Source organism: Drosophila guanche, unplaced genomic scaffold (assembly GCF_900245975.1).
Source record: "Drosophila guanche unplaced genomic scaffold, DGUA_6, whole genome shotgun sequence".
In the NCBI taxonomy this organism is placed as follows: domain Eukaryota; kingdom Metazoa; phylum Arthropoda; class Insecta; order Diptera; family Drosophilidae; genus Drosophila; species Drosophila guanche.
The window spans coordinates 4,465,466-4,477,307 of NW_022995752.1; the positions used below are offsets into that span (position 1 = coordinate 4,465,466).

Here is an 11,842-nt window from a genome sequence, read left to right on the forward strand (position 1 = left end):
TCATGAAAATTGTATGGAAATTTAATTGAAAACATAAGCCAAGGATAACAGGCCAAAAAGGACAGGCAATCGCACACACACAAACACACACACTCGCACACACTCGCACAAAATGGCGGCCACATAGATCGGGGCGTGCGAGCGAGCGAGACAGAGTCATTGAGCTTAACAACTATGGCCGCTGCCCGACTGCTCCGCCTTCCCGTCTGTTCCCTGCCCTGCTACCCACAGGAAGTGTACGAAATGATATAAATAAATAAGCAAACTACAAGATAAAGCTATTTGCAATTTGATTGTCAATTTTCATGAGCGAGAGAGACACAACCAAAAGAGAGACAGAGAGGGAGAGTAGCAACTGAATGACAGAGTGAGAGTGGCTCTGTGTGGGTAAAAGTTGAGTCAGGAATTGTCAGGACATTTCCGCCGCAAAATCGAAACTTTGTGCCCCCGCTCCCCTCACTTCCCACTGGCCCCACGGTGTGTCTGTTTGTGTGTGTTCTCGGTTCATCTGTCAGTGGTTGAAGTCATTTACTCATTGATGCAGTCAATCAAATTTCATGAGTGATTTTCGGTTAGGCCAAAAGAAAACTTTTCCTCTTCTCACTCTCCTTCTGCAGCTTGTCCATTTTCATTTACATTTTACCGCTTGATTGGCCCGAATGCCATTTCATGTCCATCTCAATTTGATTTGCCTGCTGACTGCCTGCCTGCCTTTCTACCTTTCAATTCCAAAGTTTAATTGCATTTTCATCCAACAATTCGACAAAAATGTATTTTCTAGTTGAAGCATTTTTCCACACAATTAAAAGCTGGCGCCATTTTATGAAGTGCTTGTCCTACCCCGTCCCCTGCACTGCCACAGAAACCACTGAGCCACCGGTCCACCATACCACCACCGACACTCATCCTAATGATCCACTTCAAAAGCCAACCCCACAATCCGGGGGAAAAAAAGTGAAACCTAATTAAAAAGCGCTTAAATACTGGGGCAGAACTCCACTGGCCGTGTGCTAATTTCATAATCCAAATAAAGTTTCAATTAATTTTGGCCTGAAAACAATTTATACATTCATTTTTCCTGCTCTCGTGCATACCCTGTAAATGCATAAAAATAGCGGGTAGCTAGGGGTTTTAAGTTTTGAATTTAAGTGCTATTTATGGTGCACTTTGCGTTAATTTAGTTACATGAATTGTAAATCAAATCTCGCTTTCTGGCGCGCGTCCTTTCCAAAGGAATAAGTATAACAATTCAATTTTTGGGTTTATACTGATCTGAAGGCTGGGAGTAAATAAATTAATTTTAACAATAAATAACAACAATACGCACCGGACATAAATAGTAAAATTCTTTACTTCTTAGCATTAATAAGCAACAATCTGGAGTGAGTGCCAGTCGGTGCACGGTGCCACACAACGAGGAGGAAGAATCAGCTGAAGCCGCATTATCGCCGCAAATTATAAACAAAATAAATAGCAAATGCTGCTATGCCTCTTTCGAAATCCTATAAAGGGTCTGTCATTATTTAAGCACTAAAATAATCATGCAAAACATTACCCAAGCAGCATTCAGTGTTGTGTATATTCTTGATATTTATTTTTGAGAACTTGCAGCAGGAACAGTCGAATAAACAGTTGGCGCAGTTTCCAAGGCATCCCATTAATTTGTATTTTTAGCTTGAAATGAGTTTGAAGCACATAATAAGTACTTTCTAGTCGGCTTACAAGCGGAAAACTTTCACGCCAAATAACGGAAATGAAGACGAAAACGAAGCACTGCACATGATAACTGAAGGTACCTTAGATGAATCTGCCAAGCCGTCACCTATATTCTTATCTGAAGTCAGTGATATAAAAGGAATGCTAGTTTACCTCGAGAATTAAATAAAAAAAGAGCTTTTCTTTTATAAAGTACAACGCGATGGTCATGTGAGAGTTATGGTAAAGTCTATTGAAGAATACAGAAAACTTGTTAAAACTCTTACTAAAGATTTTGTCAGATTTCACACATACCAGCTTAAACATGAGAGGGCATTCAGAGTTGTTATTAAGAATTCACACTTCTCAACGGATATCGACTTAATCAAACAAGATGTGGAGTCCAAAGGTCACGCTGTTAGGAACATAAGTAATATTAAAAGTCGTGTAACCAAAGAGTCATTGAATTTGTTCTACTTAGAAATTGAGCCCAACAATAAGAACTTAGATATATACAAAGTTACAAAGTTAGTACCTCGAACAAGTCTCTAGAAAGAATCGAACAGCTTCTAGAAAAACAATCTCAACTTACCAATAATTTACTTAACATGATAATGTTACTTGTAAATAAGCTATGCAAATAAATCTAAACTAGTAATATGGAATGCCAGTGGGCTTTCCAACCATGGAAATGAAATATCTTTATTTTTAAAAACGATTGCCATTGACGTCATGCTTCTTTCAAAAACACACTTCACAAGCAAATCTTTTTTTAGAGTTATTGGATACGACACAGTAAGAGGAGCTGACCATCCATCAGATTGACTAACCCGAAGGGATCCGAATTATACAAATGCGTACGAAACAGTAACATAACAACTTTGTCAACTGGTGTGCCCACATACTGGCCAACTGATGGTCGAAAAATTCCAGATTTGATTGATTTCGTAGTATTCTCTGGAATCCCACAGTCACACATGCGAGTAATGGAGAGCTTTGACCTTAACTCAGATCATTCTCCAATAATAGCAACTTACAGCACAATAGCCCATATGTTGGAAAAGGTCTATAAAGTCATTACAGCCTCTACAGACATTAACGCATTTAAAAGCTATTTAGACTCAGCTATAAGCCTGGACATTTCCCAAACCAATTGTACCTTTCAACCGAACTTCGACAAAAAATACAAACTAAAAGGAACCTGCGAAGACGCTGGCAAGAAACTCACTACCCTGCTAACAAAAGATTATACAACAAGGCTGCATCTGAGCTTAGACAACTGCTGTCGAACTTACGCAATGAATCTCTAGCTGCGTATCTGAGAAACTTAGACCCTAATTCCAGCAACAATGAATACAACCTATGGAGGGCTACTAAATACCTAAAGAAACCAGCTAAAAGCCACTTTCCAAGGCAACGGAAATGTGCAGAGAGCATTATGATTTAGGATCATAATTAGCTANAATAACAACTTTGTCAACTGGTGTGCCCACATACTGGCCAACTGATGGTCGAAAAATTCCAGATTTGATTGATTTCGTAGTATTCTCTGGAATCCCACAGTCACACATGCGAGTAATGGAGAGCTTTGACCTTAACTCAGATCATTCTCCAATAATAGCAACTTACAGCACAATAGCCCATATGTTGGAAAAGGTCTATAAAGTCATTACAGCCTCTACAGACATTAACGCATTTAAAAGCTATTTAGACTCAGCTATAAGCCTGGACATTTCCCAAACCAATTGTACCTTTCAACCGAACTTCGACAAAAAATACAAACTAAAAGGAACCTGCGAAGACGCTGGCAAGAAACTCACTACCCTGCTAACAAAAGATTATACAACAAGGCTGCATCTGAGCTTAGACAACTGCTGTCGAACTTACGCAATGAATCTCTAGCTGCGTATCTGAGAAACTTAGACCCTAATTCCAGCAACAATGAATACAACCTATGGAGGGCTACTAAATACCTAAAGAAACCAGCTAAAAGCCACTTTCCAAGGCAACGGAAATGTGCAGAGATCATTATGATTTAGGATCATAATTAGCCAAACAAAATAGAACCGTCCCATTAGTATGTTGACAATCTTCTCTAAAGTGTTTGAAAAAATACTATTGAAGAGAATGAATAAAATTCCTGAATAAAAAATTCGGCTTCACATCTATAAATGAAGCTTCCGAACTCCTGCAGAGTAAGCTAATGATGTTAAAAAAAATAAAAATGAATGAAAATTTGTGGCTACCCTTCGACATAAAAAAACATACTTTTTTGTTTGTTAGCGAAGCATTTGAAACTTGTTAGCCTTGAATGAATGAGTGGGGAGAGAATTTCCCGACTTCGGGATAGGTCTGTCTCAGTTTTGGATGCGTTTTGTAACATTAGAAGGGATCTGCCTGGGTCGAAAGTGTATTTTTCATGGAGGTATGATATTTACTGTTTATTTTTGTGGCCTAAAATTATGGACTTGGCAGCACATTTCAGTATGGTATGGCTACCTGCTTACATACCTTACATACCTATGTGTTCAATTACGTTTGTTGAGAGTAGCAGCAGAGACTTAGCAGCCGGAGCTCGCTCTCGCTCTGTAAGCCAGCCTCTAAGCTAAGCTCAGGTTGCTACCCACCCCCGTACATTCCGGTACACGCGAGTCAACATAAACAGTAGATTCTACATACGTACACATATCTTTATATATATACATATCCGTTGTATCGCCTCCTTATTTCGGGACCGAGGATTTATCTGAAGCGACAGGAAGCCGCCGTATTACGAACAACATACACTAATATATTAATTTTAATGGTAAAATTTTGTCATTCTTACTTGCAGCAAAAAAATGAATATAGAAAATTTTGGAAATTTTTAAATTTTGATGTTTTACAGACGACTTGAAATATACGATTGAGAAATTCAAGACATTTATAATGTAAAATGAAAGAAATAAAAGGAAATGCTTACTTTGATCAGACAGAAGCTTTCCAAAAATCCAAATGTAATCGCAAAAAAGTATTCAATATATTCGGTAGCCTTAGGTATCCACTCTGCCAATTTCTAAATGTCCTCAGCGCAATCCCTATCCTTTTCCCCTTTCCCTTTTGCGGGCACGTTCAACCCTGGCATGACCCTCATCCCCTCTCAACTCTCGTCCCTCATCTACCGTCCCGTTTTGTCTAAGTGATTGCGATTTCTGGTCCGGTCTGACATTCGCCGTTTGCCCGTCTACTGCGTTTTGGGGCCCCAACTTAATAAATGGCTGACATTTAAAGCGCATTCGCCTCTCGCCTCTCGCACCCCGTCCCCGCCCATGCCCATGGTGTCGTTGTTCGTCTCCATTTCCATTGCCAGAGCTTGACGTTTTTCTGAGCTTTTGTTTCATAATATAACGCTACATTCTGCTGGCGGTGCACACACACACACACTCACACGCATCCGTCTGCAAGCGTTTAAAAATAATTTCACTGGCTTCCGGACGGTCGTCGGTCGTCTCTCTCGACTGTCAGGCAGCCAAAAAGTATGCTCATATATTTTAAAAAGCATTTGCCATAGTCCTCCCACTAGATGCTCCTTAATAACCAAACACAGAGGGGGTTGCGGGTGCGAGTGTGAGCGGGCACAAAAAAATGTGTTGCATACTCCAACGTGGAGTTGGGACAGGCGACAGGCAACAGACGATGAGGATTACGTTGAGGCTCGCATTTCTTTTATTTATAGGTTGACGCGACGTGGTCTGGACCATACATATTGCCGCTATATAAACACACACACAATACACACATAAATACATATTTGTGTATATCCCTCACTCATATCCGGTTTTGGTTTCGGTCGCATTTCCGTTTCAAAGTTTTTCAGTTGCTGTTTGATTCTCTGTGAAATATTGCAATCCTGATGAGCTGGGGACAGAGCAGAGGAGACTGGCAAAATATGCTCGAGTGGTTTATAATTTTTGCTTGCAAACCTTTTTTGTTGTAAATTCTTTTTTTCTGGGTGTCATGGGGTTAATGTGATGGCATACAGCGAACGAGATGCGTTACAAGTGGGGGCGGGGTGTTGCCGTTTGTGGGGAGCGAAACGAGTTGACAATTGGCGGGTTGAAAGGGCCATCATTTGTTTTGGCTGTTCCAAACCGAGGGGTCGTACTCTTTTTTTGGCGACTGTGATGATGGCCGTCAGTGGTGGTGGTGGAGCAACATTTATGGGCGTATTTAAATATCCAAGTGGTTTTTAATGAAGCGTAACGGGGCTTCCCCCATGAGAGATAGAGATACAGCAAAAAAAGGGCAAGCAAGGGGCGAATGAATGATGGATAGATCGTGACTTGGTGGCGTAGTAAGAGTGTGTGTTTGTCTGCAAATTATTCTTTTAGGTATAGCTTGGTTCGATGCCGCGGGGATTGGTATACATATGTACATACATACATATTTGTGTGTTCATACATATGTACTTAAGCATAGAAACTTTGAGGAAATATCTAAAAGAGAGCTCTACGATAATGTACAATTAAGAGTTTGACATATCAGAGCTAATGGAAATTTAAGAAGTTACTAACCAGGCTGTGGATAACGAATATTATATCTTGATGTAAGTGAAACTTATAATTTGTATTCAAATTAAGGTCGAAATAAAATAAATATTTTTGTGTGTTTGAGTGTCGCAATAAAAAACTTGATGAATTATAGAAAATTAATACAGACATAATAAAGCTACTTATTTTACACTAAAAAATATTGCCAGTATTTTTGTAATATTTAAACCCCTAAATTAATTTATGTTTAGAGTAAGCTTTTGCATATATTTCCTGTTATTTGATTCGTTGTTTATTGCCAAATTTTCAGTGAAGTTCATGATACCCAATCTACATTCAACAAGCAGCAAACAGAGTCCACCAACCATTATTCAACATATTTATATTTATATTTATATAGAAATAATAATGCCGAACGCGTCGCTTGACACAGGCACTCACACAGAAAGAGAGAGAGAGAGAGAGAGAGAGAAGGAAACACACCCGCTACCCATTCAGAGTGGAAAAACGCAAAAATACAAACATTAAAAGTCCATTACCATTGCATACTTTTCAGCAGCAGCATGAGACACTTTTTCCCTACCCCTCTTTTCCCCTCTCTGTCCATCTCTTGTTCACCCGTTTCTGAATACATACATTTATTTGACAATTTCAGTTTATTTTTATGAGTGTGCGCCCCCGTCCAACCACAGAACTCTGCGTGCCCCCAACTCGAACCTCCTAACACTCGAACGAATTTTCAGAAAATATTACGTATACGCCACGACATCTGCATGTGTGTGTGTGTGCCGTGTGCCACGAAATACATGCAATGTATGTGCTTTTTGGTGCCAGGAACAAAAAATATACCAGCGGAAATGGAGCTCTATATTGACGCCTCCAACATCCGCCCAGGCAAAATATTTTTTCAATCTTTTTTCTCCCGTGCTGCTGCTGCTGCTGCTGCTGATGCTGTTTCTGCAGCGTTTTTTTAGCGAAGCTTCTAAAACTTTTGCACTAACTGAAAATGGCAACAATCTCTTGAACCACCAAAAAATGGTTTCCACATGCAACTCTATTAATTGTTTTGGGTCGTCGGACAAATAAACCCGGCCACGGGATGTTTTGCACTCCATTTCAGAGATGGTTGTGCTAAATGACCCCATACGTCGCTGGTGCTGGAGGCTGGGAGCTTCACTGTACCTCGGCAACTTTTAATCAAATTACAAACTTTAATTTCGCACAAAAACGATACCATTTACAGGAATGATTTCCTGTTCATTTGCTTCTCTCGCTGCCGCAATTAATTACATTTGAAAGCCAATCACATTTGCAGTGTTTCTGCGAGTTTCGCAGAGTGCATTTCCATGCAGTTTTCCTCAACTCAGTTTTTTGTATTAATTGAAATGGAGTTGTTTTCCAGGAGTTTACAAATTGCCAGACGCTTTGATTTGTTGAATCAGTTCTTAAGAATTTTCGTTGCTGATTTTAAGGCTCAGAATTCCTTCTTGGCCTATAATTAATATTTAAGAGTTTCTTCCACCTGACGTCAGCAGCATGCATTATTCCCACTTTTAAAACTGTGTCGAGTATATGGCCAGAGCCAGGACAAACATAAAAACCCCTTCCGCCCGCTGCTCTCTTAATATCCTCACAAAATTAGTTCACATTTTTAATGGACCAAAGACCTGCAGCTGCTGTGGACTATGTCTAAAAACTGAGCACGAACAAAGCAAACATTGAAGGCAATTTGGCGTTTGCGACCTCAGCGCTGATTATGACGACGACCTGGGCACATTAATGCTGATGAGATGTTGCCGCTAAGTAGCATTCCCAGAACCCAGAACATCAGCAGCAGGTAAACAAATACCTCGACTCCGAGAGCAAGTGGAATATTGGCGACTCACCCGAAAAGTGTGGCAGCAGCAGCAGAGGCAGCAGCTAAAGCCGAATCTTAGCGGTTGCCATGGCAGCACCGCAGTGGGGGCACTCTCCGTTTCTCTTTCTCTTTCCCCCTTGACTTTGCAATTAAATATGCACATTCTCATTAAAAGTTTGCGCCATTAATAAACGCCAACAGGGATGTAATTTAATACGGTTAAAAAGTACGACACGTGTAGGGGTAAGAGGAGGAGTCTGCAGAGTCAGAGTCAGAGTCAGAGCCCAGCCGAATACTTACGAGTGCGAGTAATATGCTTGGGTGGATTGGGTGGTGTTTCTGGTACCGAAACACACTCCAAACTCGTACATTAAATATGCAACCATGTGGGATAGTCAGCCCATCCCACCTGGCCCTGGCTCTGGCTTCGTCGTGAAAACAAAGCTCATAAAAATTGCAAATATAAATAATTTTCTTAACGAAATTTTCACGTTTCTGCTGGCTGTCTGGCTGTCTTGGACCACATTAAAGCTGGCCATGGACATGGCTGCAAATTTGTCAAGTGACGGTCTTGCCACGGACACGACAGCCACAGAATAGAGCACGACACATATGGCTAGGTTTTCTCTTCCTCCACCTCCTTCACCGTCTTGGCATAAATAATTGAAAATGTCTCACGGGACATTGTCGCTCCTTTTTGGCTTCGTGTGAACTTTGCCAGCCAACAACAGCCTTAATATTAGAGCAGAAACGACCGAAAACGAAGAGTATTTCAACCAACAACAGGGAAAACTCTTCCGGCTCTTTAGATATTTTTGTATTTCTGTCTTTGTATCTAGATATTTCATTTCGTTATTGGAACATTTGTTTTCGTGCCTATCTTTACGGCTGTTGTGTAGCTGTAAGATTTGATTCGATTCGATAAGATATCAATTGAGTTTCCTATCAATCACGTAAGTAATTTGCTAAGAGTCTAAACAGAGAATGTTTCTCATTACATTAGTTCAAAGTGTACGTTCGTTCGTCTGCCTCTTCCGTAAGGGCATACAAACTTCGTTGTTGTGGTATTTCCTGCATTATTCTCTTGCCGTGTAGTGGAGTGCCTCGTAAGTAGTTTCCTCAAAGCCCACACGCCTGAAGGCCTCACCCACACGCACACATTAATTGCATACAACTAGGCGCTTTGATGGCACAAAAATGTTGACAGCTCGCTTTCTTGGCCCAATGGCTTAGCCGTGGCCATTCCTTGGGCCAATTCCAGCGGGAAATTAAAGTAAAAGTTTACGCTTTTTTAGCCCCAAGTCCCACGCACTTTGGTCGGCCATTTTCTTGGATTTCCCCTCTCACACACTCACACACACATACACACATACATACATACATACATACATACATACATACATACATGTGTGTAGGTGCAGGGGCGAAATTGACGCTCATTATGTATTTATGTCAATTTCTGGCTACACTCTCGCCCCTCTGCCACACTCTCCCTCTCCATTGGGGGCTCCGCAATGACATGTAAAACCTTCTTGGTGCCTACTGCGAGTGGGGAGTGTGCAAGGTGTGGGGAGTGTGTCATGGTGTGGCTTGGTGTCTTCCTTTCCAGGTGCTGGCTGGGGCCATTTAATGACTTTCGCTTGCTCTCTTTTGGGACGCATTTAGCGTGTAAATTCCACTGTACAATTTTTACTCCTTCAGTGAATCGTAAGGGTGTGTGTGTGTTTCTGTGTGTGCATATTTCAGTTCTTTTTATACCAGCGTTACTTTTTATGTACAGTCCCGCACACACAGATACATTCATGGCAACATATGAGCACGTTTGTTTGTGGCTTTTATGTGTTTGCGTGTTCGCTCGCCCACTAAAGATCCTTCAAGCTCTGGCGCTGTGCATTTTTTGGGGGTTTCTTATATTGTAAAGGGATTTACTTTCCCCTCTTAGCCACTGCCCCCTGCACCCGCTGATGACTCGCAAGCGAGAAGATGATAAAAATAAGTTTTTATGTGGCAAATAAATCATAAATTTTCCATATGCCCAGAAAATGTCTTCTTGCAAGAAAGGCAAATCAAGTGAAGCTACACAGAGAGGATGCATAAAATGGAAAAAGCTAACAGAAAGTAAATGAGAGAGGTGTATCGATCAGGTGGAGATTTCTGGATATATCTTGACTTGTATTCTCCAATAAAAGTTGCCTTAAATTTCTCTCAACCAACCCACAGCTAAATGAATGACCACCCCATGCCCATCGCCCTGCCCTTGACTTTACGTATGTGCCACATGTGTGAGCAACAGCTGAGGCGCAGTTCCTGTCGTATCTCAACGATTAATTAATGTCACTGACATTTGTCAAGTCGAGTTTCATAATTTGCACTCTTGCCCACCCTGCGGAGTACTCTGATTCCGATTTCCCCACTCTGATATGTGACTCATCTGGCACCTGCCTCACCCATCTCCACCCTTATGGGGGTTGAGGGTGCAGACATTAGTTTCAATAATAAATTAACCTGTAAGTCAAACTCGTCTGCTTATCTTGCCATAAGTCAGTGCGAGAGCCCAAGTCCAAGTCAGAGAGAGTTACAGCCAATGCCCTTTCGCACTCCACTGAGTCGTCGCGTAGCCAGTCGACTGAGGACTCTCTTGTGTGTGTGAGAACTATCTGTATCCTGCATCCTTTGTACACTCTGTCTCAGTGTGTGTCAATGTACTTGGCATGCAAGTGAATTTATTTTAGCGTTGCGACAAAACAGCTTCATGCCTTCCGGCACTGCTCTGTGCTGTCTATTCTCAGTGATTCTCAGCTTGCTGTTCGTGCAGCTCACAAAGTTTGTCTCCTTGTAAATTATTTATCAGCAAGTTGTACCTGAGCAACGGTTAATGCATGCGGAATAACAATTCCAACAACCCATAGCATCAGCATCAGCATCAGCATCAGCTTTGGCATTGGTCCTTTGGTTTGGTGAATCCCCAGCTACATGCTGCATTTCATTTATGAAAATCAATAAGCAGCTGCCGACTTAATTCGATTCGCTTCCCTTTTCATATCTTTGCAGCTTCCGTTGCCTGCCATAGCCACTGCCGCTACAGCCTCTTGCTGAAAGACTTTGATTGGAAACTGTGGCAGCATAGCAGGCAATTCGATTGAACTTAATTTGAGGGGAAATGGGGTCACGCCAGGACATTGACGATGACGATGACGATGACGAGGACGAGGATGACGATGCTGTGGCAAAGGACAAGCTTGATAACTTTTTATGCCTCCAATCCATATATATAAAAGTGGAGTAGGTTGGACCAAGAGTCATTTCATACATTGCTCCTTCAAATAGTGTGGTCTAAGAGCTCTAGGAAACTCTCCGTACAGACATTCGCTCCACAGAAAACCCAAAGATACAGGGCATCCAATAGTTGATCATTCAGAGCGTCCATTCCCTCTTTCACTTGTTGCTCTGTGAGGAAATCGCAAAGTGTTAGGCAATGTTCCACGGAGTACGCACCCTCCCGTCGCGACAAGGTGATTCCGCTGCACAAAGGGCACAGGACAGCAGTGTACAGAAGGATAGTTAAAGTACAAGAAACCGTTTAAAGTCCCCTCCCCCCCCCCCCCCCCCCCCCCCAAAAAAAATTGCGCCTCCTTCTCTCCCCCCCCCTCCCCCCTCGGCGCTGCCCGCGCCCCCCCGGAGCGGGAGAACGCCAACGCCCACCCCCCCCCCCCCCCCCCCCCCCCTCCCTCTCCCCTCACGCCCCCTCGTGCAGTGATTT

General features: G+C 42.0%; 1 long non-coding RNA gene across 3 annotated transcripts; it reads right to left on the reverse strand.

Annotated features, from left to right (window-relative positions):
* Positions 1-1,129: 1,129 nt before the first annotated feature.
* Positions 1,130-1,901, reverse strand: LOC117587788. 3 transcript variants are annotated; one of them, XR_004574080.1, is made up of 4 exons: positions 1,870-1,901; positions 1,556-1,807; positions 1,328-1,502; positions 1,130-1,272 (listed from the first exon to the last, which is right to left on the reverse strand). It is a non-coding gene; the product is annotated as an uncharacterized LOC117587788 (long non-coding RNA). The 3 variants fall into 3 exon arrangements; XR_004574078.1 differs by having other exon boundaries at positions 1,556-1,887; XR_004574079.1 differs by having other exon boundaries at positions 1,130-1,279; positions 1,556-1,887.
* Between the last annotated feature and the right edge of the window lie 9,941 nt (positions 1,902-11,842).